The sequence below is a fragment of the Anticarsia gemmatalis genome, chromosome 16 (genome assembly GCF_050436995.1).
Source record: "Anticarsia gemmatalis isolate Benzon Research Colony breed Stoneville strain chromosome 16, ilAntGemm2 primary, whole genome shotgun sequence".
Lineage (NCBI taxonomy): Eukaryota > Metazoa > Arthropoda > Insecta > Lepidoptera > Erebidae > Anticarsia > Anticarsia gemmatalis.
Window position 1 is genome coordinate 7,692,792 of NC_134760.1, and position 10,165 is coordinate 7,702,956.

Sequence of the window (10,165 nt, forward strand, 5' to 3'; positions counted from 1 at the left end):
AAAGTACCTCTTATTGTTTTGAAAGCGGTCTTATGTGTTTACATGGTTTGTAAGTAATATATGGCATATAATATAAAAGAAAATTGGTTTCAAATACGAAATTTAATGGAACAACTTAAAAATGTTCCATTATCAATTTTTAACTCTTTTATTAAGGCGAAAAAGAGAATTTTAGTTTTACAGCTTAGTTACAGTATCTTCAGTAATATATTTTTTTAGAATAATTTACACAATCCTTTTACTTGTTTTTGTGTCCAATAACTTCTTTAGTAAAATGCTGTATTATTAATAATTCCGAAAAACTTTGACTAACCCAGTTGGTTGCGCATAGCAAAAATGAAAAATGAATCATTTGAAAAACTTTTGGACTTTGTCTGAAGAAGTTAATATACCCACATACCTAAGAACTGACTAATCGCAAAGAGAAAAAACAAAAGTTCAAGAGCCACTAAAACGGTAATTTATAAATTTGACGATTTTTAACGAATAACTCATTTCTGTGTACTTATATCGGTATCAAAGGAAACAAACCAGTAGTTCTTACCATTATTCTAGAATAATTTCAATTAATTATTTCAAATATAAACATCTTATTTCGTTGCAATACGGTTTAAATTCGTATTTAAATATGTTTTACTAACCAGGGCATGTTGAAGTAATAAAATAGTTAAAACGTGAGATACCCTGCAGAGAGCGCGAGTATTCTGCCCCCGCGAATAAGTATCGCGTTTTGCATAGATATTTGATCGTTTTATCGATATTGATATAAAGGAATCGTTTATTGAATGTTTAATGTATTAATTAGTTTCAATACTGCCAGTGTTGTTTTTGTAAGACTGCTTTTAATTCCTTAATAATGTTATTGGAAACTCTATTTTTGTATAAATATAAGTACACATCGTCTCTCTGTTACGCTTCACACAGTTCACATTACATGAGCATAGATCTACATTTTGTAAGAAATCAGCTAAATGTGTAAAAATCATTGTTAACATGTATCGCAATTTGTCGGAAACTTGAGCATTTAACATATTTTACTATAGGCTCACAACGAATAAGATCTCGTGGAGCAATAAGCATAAAATAAAAAATAGCAAGTATCTAACCCTAGTTACATAAATACAACTTCGCAATACATCTGCGTCAACTTATTCAAATATTTTATATTATTATACAAGTTTATCTACAGGCTTATCTCTAAATCCGCAGTAATCTCGTCTAGACTGAAGCTTGAAGCTACAGCCTGTCCATATTAGGTAGGTGGGTAGGTACAGCACAGCAACAAGATAAAAACTGATTCTGTGATCGTCAATCTAACTGGCTGGCCATCACAAACCCAACGTATTTAAACTAGAATAGTTTAAATTAGATATTATTATATATATATTAAAATGATTATATATTTTGATGTTACGATTAATGCATTATGTATTTTGCTCGTCTGACTTTCAATAGGTACCTTATGTGTACATATTTAGATACAAAAATAAAATACGCAACTGAAATTGTATGTTTACGGTATAATGTTGCTAAACTCCGAAAACCAAAACAAAATTATATATCATGCGACGAAAAGAGTGTACCTAAGGAGCAATGAAATATATTTTTCCTTACACTCGAAGTATATAATGTAACTTAAAAATACAGATTAAAATCCGTCCATCGAAAAAGTACATTTTTTTGCAAACGATATAGTTTTATATATTTAGCCCAAATAAATTCTTAACTCATAACCCTCTTTCGCGTCGCGCTGTCGTGTAAAACCGATAGACGCTCTACACCGGCATTGAAATCTAAAGAAAAAAAACTTAAAATCTATATTATCGTAACTTAGGCTGAGATCACGGTCATTTTGATATGCAGCCGAACTAAATGCAGTGTCTGGTAACTACGGCTTAGCATTTACCGGGTTTCAGAGCGGCTGAGCGTCGTGTTTCAGAAAAAGCCCGAGGCGTTTTGTCGTGGGAACGAAACAGCCTCTTAATGGACTTTACTCTCTTTAATCCGAATTTAGTGGCGTTATTAATGTTACGGTTTTTCGATGAGAATGTTTCAATTTTAATTGTGTTTTACTACGTTTTTATCACAAAATATCCATTGTAGCCCATGATATTCCATACTAAATTACAGAAAGATAGATTCAGTTAAATCCAATAATATCGAAAAAATGTGTTTTGTATTTAAATCTTTCTCTACGCTAAGAATATGTTCTAAGTTAGTAACAATTTTGACGTTTTTGTCAGTTAATGATATGATGTTTTTTTTAATCTATTTATTTACAGAGCTTCGATTGTCTAGTGGTATTTTCGATTTCTTCGATTTTCTTTCATCTTTAATCTCTTGTAGTTGGCAATAAGCAAGCTAATAAGCATATAATTAAGTCATTAAGTATCTCTCATAATAATTTACCAATAGAAGTGTGGATATATAATACGCCTATAGGAGCATTCTAGCTTGTCTTTGAAGAGGCGGTAAGTTGAATACAAGAAGGAGACTTGAGTTCCACGATGCCTGCGTACTGAGAGCGAAACAGTATTTAAGCTTCCCACTTAACAAATTAATGATTATGAACACTTTACCATACGCATTAATGAGTAACAAATTCGTTAAAATGTTTTAAAATAGTTGAAAATTCCAATAGAAAATTTCGTTAGCACAAAAATTATAATCAAACATGCAAGTTATTACGATCGATTACGAAAACGTTTCAAACAAAAAAGCAATAAAATTTCATCAAATCAATCAGTTCTAGTGAATCAATAGAGTTGGTTCACATTTGCATTCAAACTGCCGATTATAATAAACTGGACAAACATAGAATCAGAATGTATGCCCAATCAATTGGTGTTGACAGATATGGCCAATATTTGCCAGATTTTGGCCATAAAATGTGAAAAGCTATACGACTTTTGTTGATGGTATTTCTCAATCAATCTGCGTGGTTTTAATTGTACGTTATTTTTTATTGATATTGATTTGATAAAACTAGATTTTGACGGATTTATAACGTGGTATATGCTTACTCATTAGTTTTTTGATGTTCGTTTTCTTTTCTGGTTATAATGGGTGCCTAATGAATCGGGAAGCTTACATCACCACGCTAATTATGGTTTTTAATAAAGATTTAAGTATGACGACATGTTTATATATGAAGTCATTGATAGATCTTGATCATTTCGAGTGCAATTGTACGTCGCATGTAACATTATTTTAGTGTTACTTTATGAACGCCCGAGAAGCATAATTTAATGTAGTTTTTCTTTTGAAGAAATTATGACTAGGATTATATTTTTAGAGACGAATTATATTTCTACTACAGGATCAGGAATAACCTCATTGTCAGAGAAAAACACTTTACCTTTAGTCGGGAATACTAGTTTGAATATTAAGGTTTATAAGATCGTGAAGTTTGTCGACTCCTAAAGCTATACCTACGTAAAAAATATATTTAAAATAAATAAATAAATACAATGTTTAAATTGTATATTTATAGCGCATATCAAATTACGATATAAAAACCGTGAAATACGCGTTAAAAAGTTGAGTCGACACACAAATTATAATAGTCAAAGCTCGTTGATTTGATAATGATGATGATGATTTACCTCGAGAATATGCAGACATAATACTTTGTAGTTTTAATATATTATACCTAATAATATAATGAATGCGAATATAACGCTGTCTGTCTGTCCCATTCATGTTTAAGCCACTATACCGAGTATGCCGACTTGTATACAATTTTGTATGAAGATATTTTGATACTTGAGAAATAATATGGCGTAGCTTTTATTCCGATAATATCTAGGGAATGGGAACTAACTCTTCCAGAAGGAAACTACTGGGCGAATTTGAATGTAACTGGGTTCACTGACAACTTATAACCTAAATTAACACAGACTTTATAATCTGTTCACGCAGACGAAGTTGCGGGCAGACTAGTAATATCTGTAGAGTCATTCGGGTCAAGTGTGCGCACTTTCACCTTTGGGACCACATTGTGAATTAGAACAGTGTAATCAGTAAAATAAAAGTAACAAATCAAAATAAACATTTATTAGACTACAATTTGGAAGACTAACTAAATCTGTAAGTATATTAGTTTTCATTCAAACAGACAAAAACAACTGAAAGTCGGAATGCGAACACTTGACCCGTGTTGTGGGTAAGTGTGCGCACAGCTATGGGGTAAATAGACGCACTTGGGGCAAGCGAACGTATTGGTTAATTTGACCGAAATTAATGATATTAATTAAATTGTTTCACCAAAATTATCTAGCCTTTGAAGTAAATTTAATGAAAATTAACCAGAACCAAACATCTCCTTCTCAGAAAATCCAAACACAAAACCAACAAAACTACTTGAACATTCTAGGTATAAATATAAAAAAATAAATACCTAATCAAATTGAATAATTTGTACTGTTTCTGGCTTAAACCGACCTATTGAAGATGCAGCTACAAAAAGTTTAATTTAAGTCTTTTGCGAAGACATGACTCGCTTATACTAATTGCTTTACTTTTACCCTGTTCAATTAGAGCTTTTGCTTTAGCGATTTGTTGTAACAGTCGCAAGTTCAGGTTTTTTTCTAATATAATTTCGAAACATGGCGCTACACTAAAATAAATAAGTAAATAAGAGTTTATTTGCTACTAAAATTATATAAATTTATTTATCTTTATGAATCCGGGCAAGTGTGCGCGTGCGCACACTTACCCGCGCACACTTTCCCGCAGACCCCAAAATTGAATATAAGAACCGCTGAGTCCAAAGTAATGAATATAACTTTATATCACGCTTGCAAATTTCAACAACAATAACCATTTAATTAAAAAAACATGACTTTCCTGGTGTTGCTTTACAATCTTGTGTGTCAGAATGTTTTCCAAACAATAAGAAAGACACAATCAAATAGCCTAAAACAGTTTTTTGCAAATAAATAAACAACAAAGAGTGGTGCGGCGCACTGACATGTCGCGACTAGTTCGCATCGCTTGCAGCTACGATTGACCAAAACGGTCACCCCCGCCCCCTCACCCCGATCAGAGATATAGGCCCTGCGCTCACTTACCCACTGCGAACAGTTACCCCGAATGACTCTACTCCATGCAGACGAAGTCGCGGGAAGGAGCTAGTACCTAATAATATAAGATTTGTTGCACGATATCACCTGCTGGTGACATTTCGATGCAAAAAATATTAAATTGGTTTTATTTATTGTTATTATACGGGGTGTTTGATTGTTTATTTTGTCGATAATTTGACAAAGGATTTATTTAGAGAATGAGTTAACCTTAGATTCTCATACTTATGTATTCCTTTAGTAACTAAAACCGGTAAAGTACTTATATATAATTATTCAAAAGCGCTTCTTTTTCGTAAATATAAAGTAATTCCTACATATTCATAATCAGGATTTGATATTTCAAAAGGTATGTTTTATTCATCTATACTAATATTATATCTATACTAATATTATAAAGCTGAAGAGTTTGTTTGTTTGTTTGTTTGAACGCGCTAATCTCAGGAACTACTGGTCCGATTTGAAAAATTCTTTCAGTATTAGATAGCCCATTTGTTGAGGAAGTATATATCATCACGTTACGACCAATAGGAGCAGAGTACCAGTAAAAAATGTTACAAAAACGGGGAAAATTTTGACCGACTCTCTCTTATGTGACGCAAGCGAAGTTGCGCGGGTCAGCTAGTTATATATAATGGATCTTTATTGATGATCGTAACTAACCCGGAGTTTGGTAGTGTGCCTGGTATATGGGAATAACCTCGCCGCCGATTACATGAGAATAATATTGTTCATGATGACACATGAGTATAAAAATATCAAATTGCTTGTCATTTCGGGTATACAAACACATTGTTATGAAGGTATATACGTTCAAGCTTAAACTTTAATTCTTATTGTATACTAACTAATGTATACAGACAGTTTTTCTCATATTATATTTAATGTTCGCACTCCAAACACTGTAAAAGTCAGTATTAAATGTCCGGTAACACATTAAGACGTAAAAAGATACTTTGTCCAGCGATATAGCGCGTTTCAATATGTAATCCGAGTCGGGGGATAAGATTTGAACGATTTTTCACGATATCTTCACGTTTTATGTAATTTTTTACAATAAGTGTTATGGTTTCGGTGAACGACTAGTGCGGTTATGCTGCTGTGCTTGCATTTTAATACGATTTTCATTGATGTAAGTCTGGAGAGTAGTTCTGAAATATCTAAGACAATTATAAATCGAAATATATTTATAACAGATATAATATGCGTATATACAAATTGTACAATACTTAATTTGAACCTTAGACGAGGTTAGGTAGGTCAATAAAGATATTTATATCTGATACTTGAAACTGAAAAGACACATTCATGGGCGAAGTAGTCACAGGCTCCTTACATCTAAGAAAAACTTGTAACGTAGGTATTTTTTTAATATTGTATGTTTATCGTTATAATTACAATTTATTTAACATTTTCGGCTTAATTTGTTAAGACATGTACTCATTACGTACTATCGCATCTTACAATATACTCGGCCACTCGACGCTATCGGAAATTCAAACACCACATTTTCTCACCAGTGGAAACCCTATCTCATCCGGCCAACCCCACAGGAAGTCATTGTTTGACGCCGACAAAGTTTCCATACATTTATCTTACACACAGACAAACATGTCGCCAAAATACGAACATAATACATGTTCTTGGAACAAACGAACACGGAAAACCGATAGGGTGCCTTTATAGCCTTTACTTAATATAATACAAAGTTATCTTTACCGTGCAGAAGGTACGATGTCATTCAAAATTGAGCTTTATTTCCTTGTGATAAGGAATAGTAGTATTTTTTGTGTGTGTATGTTTTGATTGGTTGAATGTTATTGTCGCGCAACGTTGGTGGTGACACTTCGCAAATAATGTTCGCGAGTGGACGCGACCACCGTCACCCGTCGGTACTTTTGTGACAAACCGCGCCTAACCGCGGGCGGCCGTTGACTTGTTCAAATGAGTTAAGTAATTGTTCCTTTTTTCAGAGTAAGTAGACCGTCTGAATAAATATTGACATGATGCATAGCCGTACTTATTTTTTTGATCGACTTGTAGACGGCTCCATTGAAAATAGATCATTCGTTGTTCTTTTCCGAAAATATTCACTCATATTTATTCATTCAATAAACATTTTCTAAACCCTACTTTATCAAAATGATATCCTTTATCTTGGAAGAAGATCATCATTAAGATTATCATTTCGACTTGAACGAAAGTCTTGGTTACTCAGTAGATTGAGTTAAAGAGAATCTCAAACTCATTTAGCACGGCAAAATAATATTTTTATTTCGAACACATACACAACAGTCACAAAAATCATCACGATCCCGATAAATTTCGAACGACACAAGATGATTCATAACTCGACAATCACTAGTCGCCACGATACATGACGCGCACAAGCGCTTATTTATACCCCTTTATCGAGTGACGTTCGCATAAAAGGCAGCCGCTCGAAATAATAGGAGGACAGCCGACCATTGTACGTCGATGTACCACGACCATTCATTCAACCGATGAGTAAAGAAGAGTAATGCCTCACAATAGTAATAATTTCTACGTACCCCGTTCAAAGAACCGCCGACTTTAAGGCTTCGTGTAATTGCAAGTTTTAGTGTTTTTAAGGGCGGTAGTAGTGGTTGATTTTATTTTTTCTTAGGCTGAGTTTAATTGTGAGAACATTGGATTGGTGAGGTTACAATATAGATGGAACTGATGATTTTCAAAAGGTAACTTCGGTAGGTACATGTAAAGAAATCGGGAAAGTTTTCTGAAAAATATTTGTCTTTTCAATGGATCTACCATTTGATTTAACTCTTACGGACATATAATAATTGAACAAAACTTTACTTTTCTATAAGTAATATTCCAATACTAGAACGAAGTAGTGTATAGCCAAAGTACTTATTAACGCAATATTGCCTTCGCATAGAGTTTGACATTTGGAATCATAAAAAGTATATCTTTTGACATGTGCTGAAGGTTCCGATAGCAATTCTACAACAGTCTCAAAAGCTGTTTCATTTCGCATCTCAGTAGCGTACTGCATTGCTACAGAAAACATTTCGCTCACATTCTATTACATCTTCCCACGGTAGAACAAAAGAACTTATCTAAGTTTACAACATGTCTAGCATACAGAAATAGACTCAAATGTCAACTGTTATATGACATTCAGTTTTATTGCTCACTTCTAGTATAACGTAGGGACACTCCCCACTAGAGCAAGAAAAAATCTATAATTATACCAACGAATTATTAAAGAATTAAAGCTTTTTTTATTCGAGAACATGTTTAGTACAAAAAATCCTGGCCTTGTCCTTACCCTGGTCCAATGTTATGACTTATTTGTCTCGACGGTACAGATTTATCGACATAAGAAGAATAAAATTGACTAAATCTGCATAATACATTCATTAAATAACATGTAAATTGATTTTTTGGCGTGGCCGTCTGTCCTGTCGAAGTTAAATAGAAGCATATGGTCGATAAAATGATAAGGAAGGAAATAAGATGTAAAAAACGTTGTTGGAAATGACATTTAGACAATGATTTGTGTCGACATGTGTTGATATAAACCAACAACTTAGAAAATAATCTTGTGTACAGTTCGCAGCTGGCTGAGGTATATTAAATTTAGTATTTAGATCATCATTAACCAGCAGGTTTATGCAGCAGACGATGGCCTTCTTGATTCAGCTATTTCGTTTTTGAATATTTCCTGAACTACTGACTATAAGCTAGATGAACCGTGCATGCCAAGGCTCTGTACTAAGTTGTCAGACTATATTTATGTTAATATAGTGTTAATTGTAAGGCTAGTCTGGGCAGTTTTTTTGTAGACGTTTATGTAATAGTTATAGTAGACGGAGCGAAGTTTATGAAGTGTGTGATGTGTCTGGTCATTCTATATCGTTCTATTCTATATCTATCGTATCGTCAATTGTTTTAGCTTAGCTTCTAGACTGTATTATTGCTTTAGTTTAACATAATATGCTGTATATTTTGTGGTCAAAAGAAATTGAAAATTGAATTTTGAACTTTACTTTTAACCCCTGCCGAGAAATGTTTTCATTCTACTTGCGAAAATCAATCTTGAACAAGCACATGATCATTTTAAGAGAAGTCCCGCCCTTGGCTGCGAGATAGTCTTTTTTTAACATCTTCTATTTATACAAAATCATATCATCAACAAAAGAAACCACTGTCATTCATTCAAAATGTCTTTTTCACAAACTCAAATATAAATAATAACCTTTTTACGACAATAAAATCATCTGTAACCTTTAACCAATAAATGCATAACCATAAGCTACTTGATTGAACATAATAAACTAATTTGCACACTAATAAAGGTAGCTTCCATATCATTACCAGCTAATTAGCAGAACAACACAATATCACTTAATTTGGAACTTCACACGCTAATCAAGAGAATCCAATCGTTTGTTTAAATGAATTCAGATTACAATACGTTTGATTACTTTTTTATAAACTATTAATTTAGAGAATCATTACACGAACTGGAAACCTGAACGTTCTGAATGAAAACAAAAATACATTAGAAATACGGGATGCGTGTTTACCTGAAACCTCCACCTGATTATTAGAATTTCCATGTATTCTAAACAAGTGAACATTGTTAGATATTATGTATTAAATTAATTAAACAATAACAACATAGTTAGGAATAAGTGTATTTATAAAAACAAAAAAGGAATAAGCCTTGAGATGGGTGATTTTCTCTGGTGATTGTTGAACAGTTTTCTAATTCCTTGCCTAGTTATTTAAAGATGTTTCCGATTTTCCAGATATGAATTTCCAAAAGAAATTGAGAATGTATTATTGATTTGTTTTACATGAACAGACGAATAGCAAAATTATGACGAATTTAGTCTAATGATTGTTCTCGACAAGCTTTCTAATTGACGCTAACATTATCAGTACTCTTAAAGTACCTTCAGACTTCGAGCTCAAACCTTCTGTATTTTGATATTCATCCATTATCAAATAAAAGAGTTAAAACGTTCGTCGTCCGTCTACAGCAGTACATGGTCGGATGGTCACCTTATTGTTTTAGGCTGCGCATCGTA